Here is a 9,883-nt window from a genome sequence, read left to right on the forward strand (position 1 = left end):
CAGGAATTTTAGAAAAAGCTGTGGAAATTACCCCAGGGAATTTAGACAGAGTGAACCCAGCTAGACCCAGCCTGAAAACCTCTGCAGGTCACACATCTTCCCCCCAGCTCTCCTCAAGTGAATAGGAAGGGTATGATCTGAGCTGCAGGGAATTTGCAGCATTTGGTGGTTACATCCAAATATCAAAATATTTTGGTATATGGGGCAAAGCATAAGAAAGAACCAATTCAGTTTTCAGTGGTGCAAACTTTATTAATGCTAAAAATTAATACCTCCTGCTACAAAATATTTACATTTCTTGTTTGGCACAGCTAGATCACAGCAGAGCAGACTAATGACAGGGTTTGATTTACAGGAGAGAATGGTCTTGTGAGAAACATGAGTTTAATTTGTGGCTCTGACAAACTCCCTCCCCAGCCACAGACCCTTAGGCTCCATATCCCCACACCCTGAGCACAGTATGGGAGAAATTCTGTTCTTCTCCTTCCTAAATGACTTTCAGAGAAAAGGGTGAGGCAGCAGAGGGCTGCAATGATGGTCTGTAGAGCTTAAAAATAAGCAGAGTTCACAAAGATGTAAAATAGCTACTCTGCATAGAATACAGATTAAGGAGCCCATTAGCACATGGAATGGGGATGAGATTACATGTGAAAAAATATATAATTCATGTGATTAAGGGTACATGTACTTAGACATAAAATGATCTTAATTACTCATGTTTATCTCTAATTGCCTGACTTGCTTGAGCAGCTGTGGTGGCTGCACTTGCAGCTCCTTGATGAAATACTCCCCTTTTTTTCCACAACACATAATTCACACCTTCTGTGTTTGCCAGAGAACCTCCTCATCCCCACACCTGTGCATTTGAATTAATCTGATCCTCGATGTGTTTTCTTTCAGGGGTAGCTGCTGAGAAGTTTTCCCCTGTAGGCTGAGTGGGCAGTGCTCTCCCAGCAGCAGTTACAGGGAATTAACTCCTGCCCAGACCAATTAACCTTCCTGTTAGCCATACACTAAAAGCATTATTTATTGTTCCCTTTTATTCCCTTTCTATAGGGATTATCAAGCATAGATTAGAGTTCACACAAAACTCAACGACAACTTCCACGAAACCATTTCCTGGGTGGCCCTCAAGCTACTCTACCAAAACATTGCTTTTTTTTTTAGTTTTAGATTAAGAAACTACTGTTTATTGCAACATGGGAAGGAAACAGACTGTGCTTATTAATTCAAATTCAGAAATATGGACTTTTCAAACTTCACTGGTGCATTTTTAGCTCATATATTTGCAGGAAAGAATCAGAGTGCAAAATTTGGAAGTGACTTTGTGTTGATTAGCTGCAGGACCACAGTTCACATTATTGGTTTCTTGACTGGATACCAGGTACAGCCAGCCACAAAACATGAGCTATTTCAGTCCAATGAATAATTATAAATATTTGAGTATAAATCTAAAATATATGTATACATAATATTTAATCTGTGCTTTACTGGCTTGGATAATGATAAAAGTGTTGGCTGGAAATGTGATTTGGATTTTTCCTGACCGCAATGACCATTGAAATGCTCTGCAGACAAAAAAATAATAATTACAAAGATGTTCAAAGGGTGTGCCGAAGAGCCAGTGCATTCAATTCTGTCACAGGCTTAATTTGGATGCCCAATATTATAAATTATTCTTTTTAAGAGTTATTTGTTTGCTTTTTTTACCTATGCATTCCCTGTGTTCAGTGAACTCAACATCTCTGCTAACCTTGCCATGCTTTCACCACGGGGCTGCCCCATATTTCAACCTTTGGCAGAAGAAACCAGGATGCCCCAGGCCATGGAATTTATATTGTTTATTTATATATATCAGCCATGGGTGGCACCTGACAGACAAGAGGGGCAGGAAGGCACTGAGGTGAGAGGATGTGTCAGGGTGAGGGCAGGGAAGGAGTGAATTTGCCTCAAATAGAAGCTCAGAGCTGTTCTGATGCCTGGGCTCCAGTTTTCCCCACTTTTTTCCCATCCAGGACCCTTCCCTTTATCATCTGCAGGAGTTTTGGAGCCCCATGAACTGAAGAACTGCCAGTAGGATTAAATGCTCCCAAACATCAGATTGAGCCTGAAGTGTCTGTTCTTGAGCTTCTGAACCTTCTCCAAGGCATCTCCTGGCATTTCACTGTCAGGCTCCAGGGGTGGCAGGACCATGACTGGTTCATTACAGCCTGACCCAAACTTTCACCAAGGAAGCCCATCCCAGCCTGCCAGGCACACAGCATCTCCCAAAATACAGCAACTCAGCCTGCACCTTGCCAAGTGGAAGGAAGCTGTGGAGGGTGGTCACCAGTGCACAGAGACCAGCCCCTGGCACCAGCAGCCCAAGGAGGAGGAGGTAGGTGATGGGTGTTGTGCTCCTCCTGCCTAGACTCTACCTGTTCTGAGAATAAACATTTTTTTCCTCTTCTAGCTTTAATTCTGGTGAAAAATAAAATTAAAGCCAAATCCTAATGCTTTAACTAAATCAGAGCATTTACCAACTTCACTTAAAGAAACAGGATTCTTTTCACAAGTGTTTATTTGTACAGTTCAAACAAGATTTTTTTTTTTAAATATAAGCCCACCACAGATGTGCAACTCAGCCCAATCTCTGTTGACACCACTGTGAGGTTAGGAACAAAAATACACGTGTAACATGTTCTGCCTCTTTGCTGGAACAAGGCCTTTCTTTGGGCTGATTATTTAATGTAGGCCCCAAACAACTGGCAAAGCAGATCTTGCTCTGGGGTGAGAAGATGAGCAGGACCCTGTGAGAGGATGGAAAATGCCAGGACTGCACCTGGTGCCCGAGGAGGATGGGGGGGATGCATTTCCCTCCTTTCAGAGAGGTTTTGCATGCTGGGGTGAGCTCCATCCTCCCAAGACGTCAGCGTTGCTGGGGCTTTGAACTGCACTTCAAAGCTGGGGCTGGAGCGAGGTTTCTGCAAACCAGAGAAACAGGTAAATATTTGTCAGAGTCAATTAACCCCCCTCATCACCTCAGCAGTCACTGGTGTGAGACGGCTGGAGGGGGTTCAGAAGGCACAGGGGGGAGCCTTGTTGATTTACTGAACCACTTCAGGAGCTGGGCAGACACAAAACACAGCCAGGAGACCTGGAGGCCTCCCCTCAGCACGGTCCATGAACTCCTGCACACACCTCATCCTTTCCATCATGGGAGCAGGCAGAGGGGAAAATCCTTTTCTTGTCTGCAGAGAAGACCAGTCCTGCTCCCAGCACTGCTGCTGTAGCTTTATAACAACTTCATTGGTGCCAGTTACTCCAGCTGGGCATCAGCTGCTCAGAGAGCACTTTGTATGTCCCACCTGCTGCTGCAGGTTCAACCATGAACACTGTGAGTCACCTATTCCAGAAGACACAACATCATATAACACCCGTGAATTTATCAAGTTCTGGCTTCTGCCATCCCACCAACCCATTGCAGGGAGACTCAGGGTGTTTGTTTTGGAAAGAGGGCTTTGCTGGATCACTCTGCCCATGATGTCTGTACTGCAGCAGCTGCTGGAGGGGGAAACTCAGACACACTCAGCCACCAAACCACCCACCAACGCCCCCAGGCTTCCTCTTGCTTATCAGCACAGCATGAAAATGCAGCTTCAATAAAAAAAAAGGGAAGGGAGAAAGTAGAAACAGCTGAGCACCAGGTGAAACAAAAGCAGATGGATGGGGCTGGGCTAATTCCTCACCCCCTTCCCTTCACTGAGCCAACGTGGTCCCTGGGGAAATGGCACCCTCCCTTTCTCTGGGCCAGAAACCCTCAGCTGGATGTTAAAAACACAAAAGGAAGTGCAGGGGCTGTAACAGGGTCCAGCTGGATATATGCAAAGGCCCTGAGGGTGTCTTTGAGAGACATGGGCTGGGAAATGCTGGGGGAGGCTCTGGGGGTGCCCCCTCCCCGTGCCTGGGGCACTGTACTCTCACCTCCCCTTGTTTCAGGGCAGGGGAAGCACAAGAGGGGCATCAAGACAGCATGAACCTCATCAGCCCTGGTCCTCATGGGCCACAACAAGCCCAGGCACCTGAAAACCTCTGCAGGTCACACATTTCCCCCCCAGCTCTCCTCAAGTGTGAATAGGAAGGGTATGATCGGAGCTGTAGGGAATTTGCAGCATGTTTGGTGGTTATATCCAAAGAGCAAAATATTTTTATATATCAAAGAAATATTTTTGATGCATATATTTTTTGATCAAAATATTTTTATATATCAAATAAGTATTAGGCACACCTCCTGGCACTGGGGTGTCCCCAGCTCTGCTGCTCTTTCCTTCCCATTGCTCGTGGCTCACAGACAAGGTCAGGCCAACGTGGGTGTGCCAGCACAAGCCACTGTCAGACCTCTGTGTCACGGTGTGGACACAGCCTGAGTGATGGACAGAGATGCCAGAGAGTTGCAGGAATCCCCCATTCTGCTCCTTCTGTCCTGCAGAAATAATGGCTCCCATTTTGCAGAGCATCCCGAGTCTCAATTTCTTCTTTCCCAGATTTTTTCCAGCTTTGAGCAAAGTTCTTGCAAACTTCTGAGCCTCCGTGGCTGTACCTGAGAAATTTCATGTCTAGGCAAAGAGAAATCTGGTGGCTTGGATCCAGCCATCTGGATATAGGAAAGCTTGGAAGTCCCATGAGAAAAAGGAGATTTCTTGGCAAAGATTCACAATACATCTTTATGGGAGAGTGGAGGGAAAATACAAAATGTCCATCAAACTTCTCACTTTCTGTAGGCAGAAGTCAGGGGGCCCCAAGATGTGCAGGTACAGCAAAAGATTTTAAAAGTGAGCAAAGATATCATAGGCTCCTTTCAGCTTCCAAGCCAGGATCTGGCAGATGTTGCAGAAATCCTGCACAGTCCTGCCCCGCTCACCTGGAGGGGCAGGACTGGCTCTGATGCAGGACAGGTCACAGAAACCCCTCAGAGCCCTCTGGTAGGTGTGATCAATCCAGATGGGAGAGTATGGGCAGAGAAATATGTATGGAGAGTGGTTTGCTCAGTGTCACTGTGGAGATGGGAAACTTCTGGATTTCATCCCCGTGTCACCTGTCAGGTGCTCGCTCTGCTTCAGCACTGCTGGGGAGAGCTGAACTGCTCTGGTTCCCAGCCTTGTGCAGAAATGTTAACACACCCAGAGCCTCTGGGGGCACATCCTTCCTGCCCAAAGGCCCTGAATCACCTCTGGATGTCCCTGAGAGTTCCTGTGCTCTGCCTTTCCTTCTGCACCACCTTCCTGCACTCACCAGAGCCTGCTTTTAAATTCTCCTCAGGCTTTGGATGATCATCACCCACCTAAGCTGCATCTCCACCTCCCTGCCCCTGGCAGACCCCAGGGACAATTCACACCCATCCCAATATCCCAGTGCACAAAAAAACACTGCAAGCATCGCCCTCTTCCTTCAGAGGCAGGGAGGAAAAGCAGCATCTCTCTTAGCCCCAGTCATTAAATCTGAGCCAAACAAACAAACACTGGCAGTGTTTTTCTACAGCAAAAACCTTTTTCAGCTGGAGACAAGCAACCTTGCACTGGTGGGATGGTCAGAGGGTGTTTGCTGGTGCCTCAGTGGAGTTATGGGCATGTGAGCAGTGAGGCCACCCCAAGAAGAGGAGCAATGGGAACAAGACCTCCCTGTGCAGCCACGAAAAACCTGCCTGTGAACCAGTGCCAGGTGCTCAGTTTCTATCTTAATTTTGGTCTTGGAAAAAAAGGGAATGGAGTGAATACACAGGGGCTGCAGTCAAGCTGTGGCACACCCCCGTCCAAGCAAGAAAATTACACGGTGAGGCTGCCAGGGTGTCCTGACTTCACTTCCCTGGGTCTGGGCTTTCGGGGCTGGGATGCACTAGCCCCCGTCCAGCAGCTGATCCAGCCCTTTGCTGGACCACTCCCAACCACTACACAGTGGTTGTGTCAGATGATGAGGAAAGACATGATCTCAGCTCACCCCAGATGATGAATTTTGTGCAGGCTGGTAAGGTGGGAAATTCCCACCAGGACTCCTGGATGTGAGCAATGGGTTTCCCACCAGTGATCCTGGAAAACAATCATGCACAAATCTGGCGGCAGCAGAGTAAAAACCCCACCAGCACCGTGTTTCCAGGGCTGTTGGTTCTGGCACGGGTCCCTGGGCACAGCTGGATGTGGGCTGCACCTGCTGGGGCAGCTGTGGGTGTGCAGTGGGGATGGGGGGTGGGCACAGCACTGCTCTGGGCAGGGGGTCTCCGGACCCAGCCTGGTTGCAGCTGGTGAGGAGCTCACAGCTCCAAGGTTTGGGTCTGTCTTGGTCTCAGCTGACTCGGGGTGTGATGGGTCCCTCTTCCCACTGAGCTGAGAGTTTCTTCTCATCTTGGCAGTGTGCAGTGAGACCATCACACACCCACTGCATCGGGCTAAACAACCATTTGTTAGCAAGCAGCAAATTAACTATCTTCCAAATTGTGCTGAGAGGAGCTTCCATGTTATTTATGTGAATTTCTAAACTTAGCCCAGTTACTGTAAAAAAAATACCTTTGTGAGCAATTACTGTCCACAGAGCTTGACTTCAGAGATGTTTATTTCTAGAGCTAGTGGAAAAATTTCTCACCTTTCAAAGGTTCCAAATATATCTTGGTGCTGGCTGGAGCCATTGGCCATCAGAGTTTCCTCACAGGCTGATGGTGGGGCCACAGCTCTGACAGTGCCACAGGTACTGTGGGGAGAGGTGGGGGGCTGGCACCCACCTCTTCAGCAAGCATCTCATGGAGGATCATGTCAGCCTTGAGGGACATCTTAGTTAATACCCCAAAACAAGTGGTTTTACTTCAGGACTCAAAAGCATTAGTCCTGGCCAGCTGCACCACTAAAAGGAGCTAATTGTAGTGCCCAGGTCACTTTTGGAGAGGGGTCAGGAGCCAGACTGAGGGCAAAGCTGCTCTGTGCCTGGGTGGTCAGACCCACAGGTGCAGGCTCCTGCCCACACTCTCACCTGATGGCTCTCTACACCATCACTGTATATAAAAAGGGAAAGGTTTTTTCCTCACCTTAGCAAATGCACAAGCAGGAGCTGTGGGTTATAAGAGGACATTACACCTGAAGCAGAGGGATGTGCTGGGCATTGTATGAAAAGTTCCAGGAGAGCTCCTGTCCCTGCTGATGGTCACCTCTTCAGGGTGAGGTCTGACAGAAGCTGAACCTCCAAGGTTCAGCTTAGCTCAGTAAGGGATTCAGCATTTACAAAGAATTCCTAAATAGGAAGAAGGATCACTTTGGAGCCCTCAGACTTCAGGACTGATCTCAGTTGTGTTACACCTTAATGGGTATTTCACTCCTGGAAGATCACAGAAGAATGTACAGGAGCTCAGCCTGGGCTTACTCAAGTCACAAGACATGGAGATCAAATCTTCCAACCTCCAAGTCAGAAGGAAGATCTCCCTTCATGGTGTGTTAGGAGGAACCAAGCTCTGGATATGCTGCACCTCTACAGGGCTCCAGAAATGAAAAAAATCCACCAAAAACTCCACTTTTCTTCCCTGCCAGGGTGGGCATCAAGGTATCTGGTGCTCTTGATGTTTGAGGTGGGACTGGGGGAAAGGAACATCTTTCAGCAAAGAAGGAAAATGAGCCTTTCTGTCAATTGATAAGAGGGGAATATTTTACTCGAGCTACAGAGTTTGTGCATTGCCTGGGGAAAGTTTTGTTCAGACAGGACCCTGGTTTCATTGTATTTTACCCCAATAAAGAGAAGGCTCCTGCTATGGAAATCCACATCAACCTGCTCCAGGCATCAGGAGGCTCAGGGAGCACAGCAGATCCTGACGTCAGCAAAGGGCAAAGCCCTGCTCAGTCCGGTATGGGCTCATGTCACCGTCTGCCACCTTGGAATGTGGGTGATGGGTGATGCCCAAAGCCAACAGATGGGAGAAATAAACATGACAGAGAAATCCTGCAAGTCCCATTATGTCTTATTCTGGAGCAAGCTGCTGTCTGTTGGTCATAAAAGCATCAGAGGGTGTCTCTGCCAAGAGAGTGCTTGAACGCAGTGATTTATCTTTTTTGTTCCCCCTGATGCTCATTAAAAAGGGAATTTGCCTGCTGTGGCTGTATCCAGCTGAATGCATGTGCTTCTTGGCTCCCAGCGAGGTCCTCGCTGCAGATACCGTGTGCTTTGGCAGCCGGGCCAGTCTGGGCTGCAGGATATTACGCCTGGCAGGGACACAAACCCCTTCCAGTTCCTGGAATTTGGATTGTCTCGTGGAGTGCTGATTAAGCAGTGCTTTCAATCTGCACCCAAGACAAAACCCTCGCCTTGCCTCTGTGCAGAGGCTCAGCTGCTGCGTGGCACAGGGAGCTGCAGTGGGTTCAATCTCCCCGAGCCCCCAGGGAGACAAAAACTCAAAAAAAAAATCCCAAATTAAAAGCTTTGCAGTTCCTAGTGTTGGATGAGCATTTGCTGCTCAGGGTTCTGTCTTCTGTGTAATAATAGATCATTAAAAACCACCTTTCCACAACACAGCCCCAAAGTCCTTACCTCAGTGTGCACTTGGCAGCAGCTGCACTTCCCAGTCTGCCCAGTTAAGATCACTGCTGCATGTCCCCATCTGCCTTTTTAATCTGCTGGGAATGAAACTGCCTTTACCAGCCTCGCTAATGAGAGATTTGATATCTGGGTTTGAGTGGAGGGAGGCAGCACCAGTGCCTGTCCCCCTGGTGCAGCACAAAGTGCTGTCCTGCTGCTGGTCCCTGGAGCTGCCACACCTGTCTCCATAGATGAACATGAAACAGGAGTGTCTGCAGGGCTGGCAAACTGGGGATGGCACTCTGCCCAGCACCTGCAGAGATGTGGCTAGTGTTTTGGGGTGATCTGGTGCTGGAGGTGAGATTGAGCTGTTAGACCCCTACAACAGAGAGCCTGGAAAGTCAGAGGGCTATGGGAGCCACCCTGACACCCTGGCATTCCCAGTGCCATCCACAGCCCAGCACAGCACAGCCCACCACAGGATACCCAGCCCTGCTGGTTCATGGGGTGCTGCTGCTCTCTGCACTGAGAGATCCCCTGCTGCTGTGCTGCAGTGGGGCCAGACATGCCCCAGCTGCTTTTTCCCTGTCTCCTCACTGGCACAACCATCATCCCACCTGCTGGGTGGGGAGTGGATGGAAATACCCCTCTGGCACATGTCTCAACAGCTCCCCACAGCCCACAGCACCTTGAATTGCTTTATGAGAGAGACAATGCCAGGAAAAATGTACAGCCTCTTTGTTGGAGGCTCCCAGCAGGGTGAGGCTGTATTGATACAGCACATCAGCTCAGCACCTGGGCCTTATTCCTGCTCCACGCTCAGGTCTGCACCTCCCTGAGCTCCTGGTCAGCTTCTGCTGCTCAGCAGGTCTCTGGGGCAGCTGGGTGCAGCCAGCCAGGCTCTGGGACATGCTGTCAGCCCCTGCACAGGCAGGAGTTATGGGTCTGGGATCCTCAGTTCTTGTCAGTCAGAGCTGTGGGCATGAGAAGCAGTGACCTGCTGCTGCTGCTGTGGGACTGCCTTCTCCTCCCTGCACTCCATCTCTGTACCCCTTGCCAGCTCAGGAGTGGGAGTTTGGCCTTGGTGCTCCTCTTGATGCAACTGAAGAGCCAGATCCTGGCTCCAAAGCTGCCTGTGGTGAACCCAAAGCTGGTGAGGCACAGGGGGACAAGCACCTTGCTTACCTGGGGCACTGCAGCGTGGGGGGGTGGCAGCAGCGAGCCCTGCTGCAGGTCACACATGGCCACCTGTGCTGGCTCCGAGCACGGTGGGAGGAAGATGTGACAGGCATTGCAAGCAGCCCCTCCAGCTGGCCAGGTGTCTCTGTGACCTGCAATAACTCAGTTGTCCCCTGGCATC

The sequence above is a fragment of the Geospiza fortis genome, unplaced genomic scaffold, assembly GCF_000277835.1.
Source record: "Geospiza fortis unplaced genomic scaffold, GeoFor_1.0 scaffold188, whole genome shotgun sequence".
Lineage (NCBI taxonomy): Eukaryota > Metazoa > Chordata > Aves > Passeriformes > Thraupidae > Geospiza > Geospiza fortis.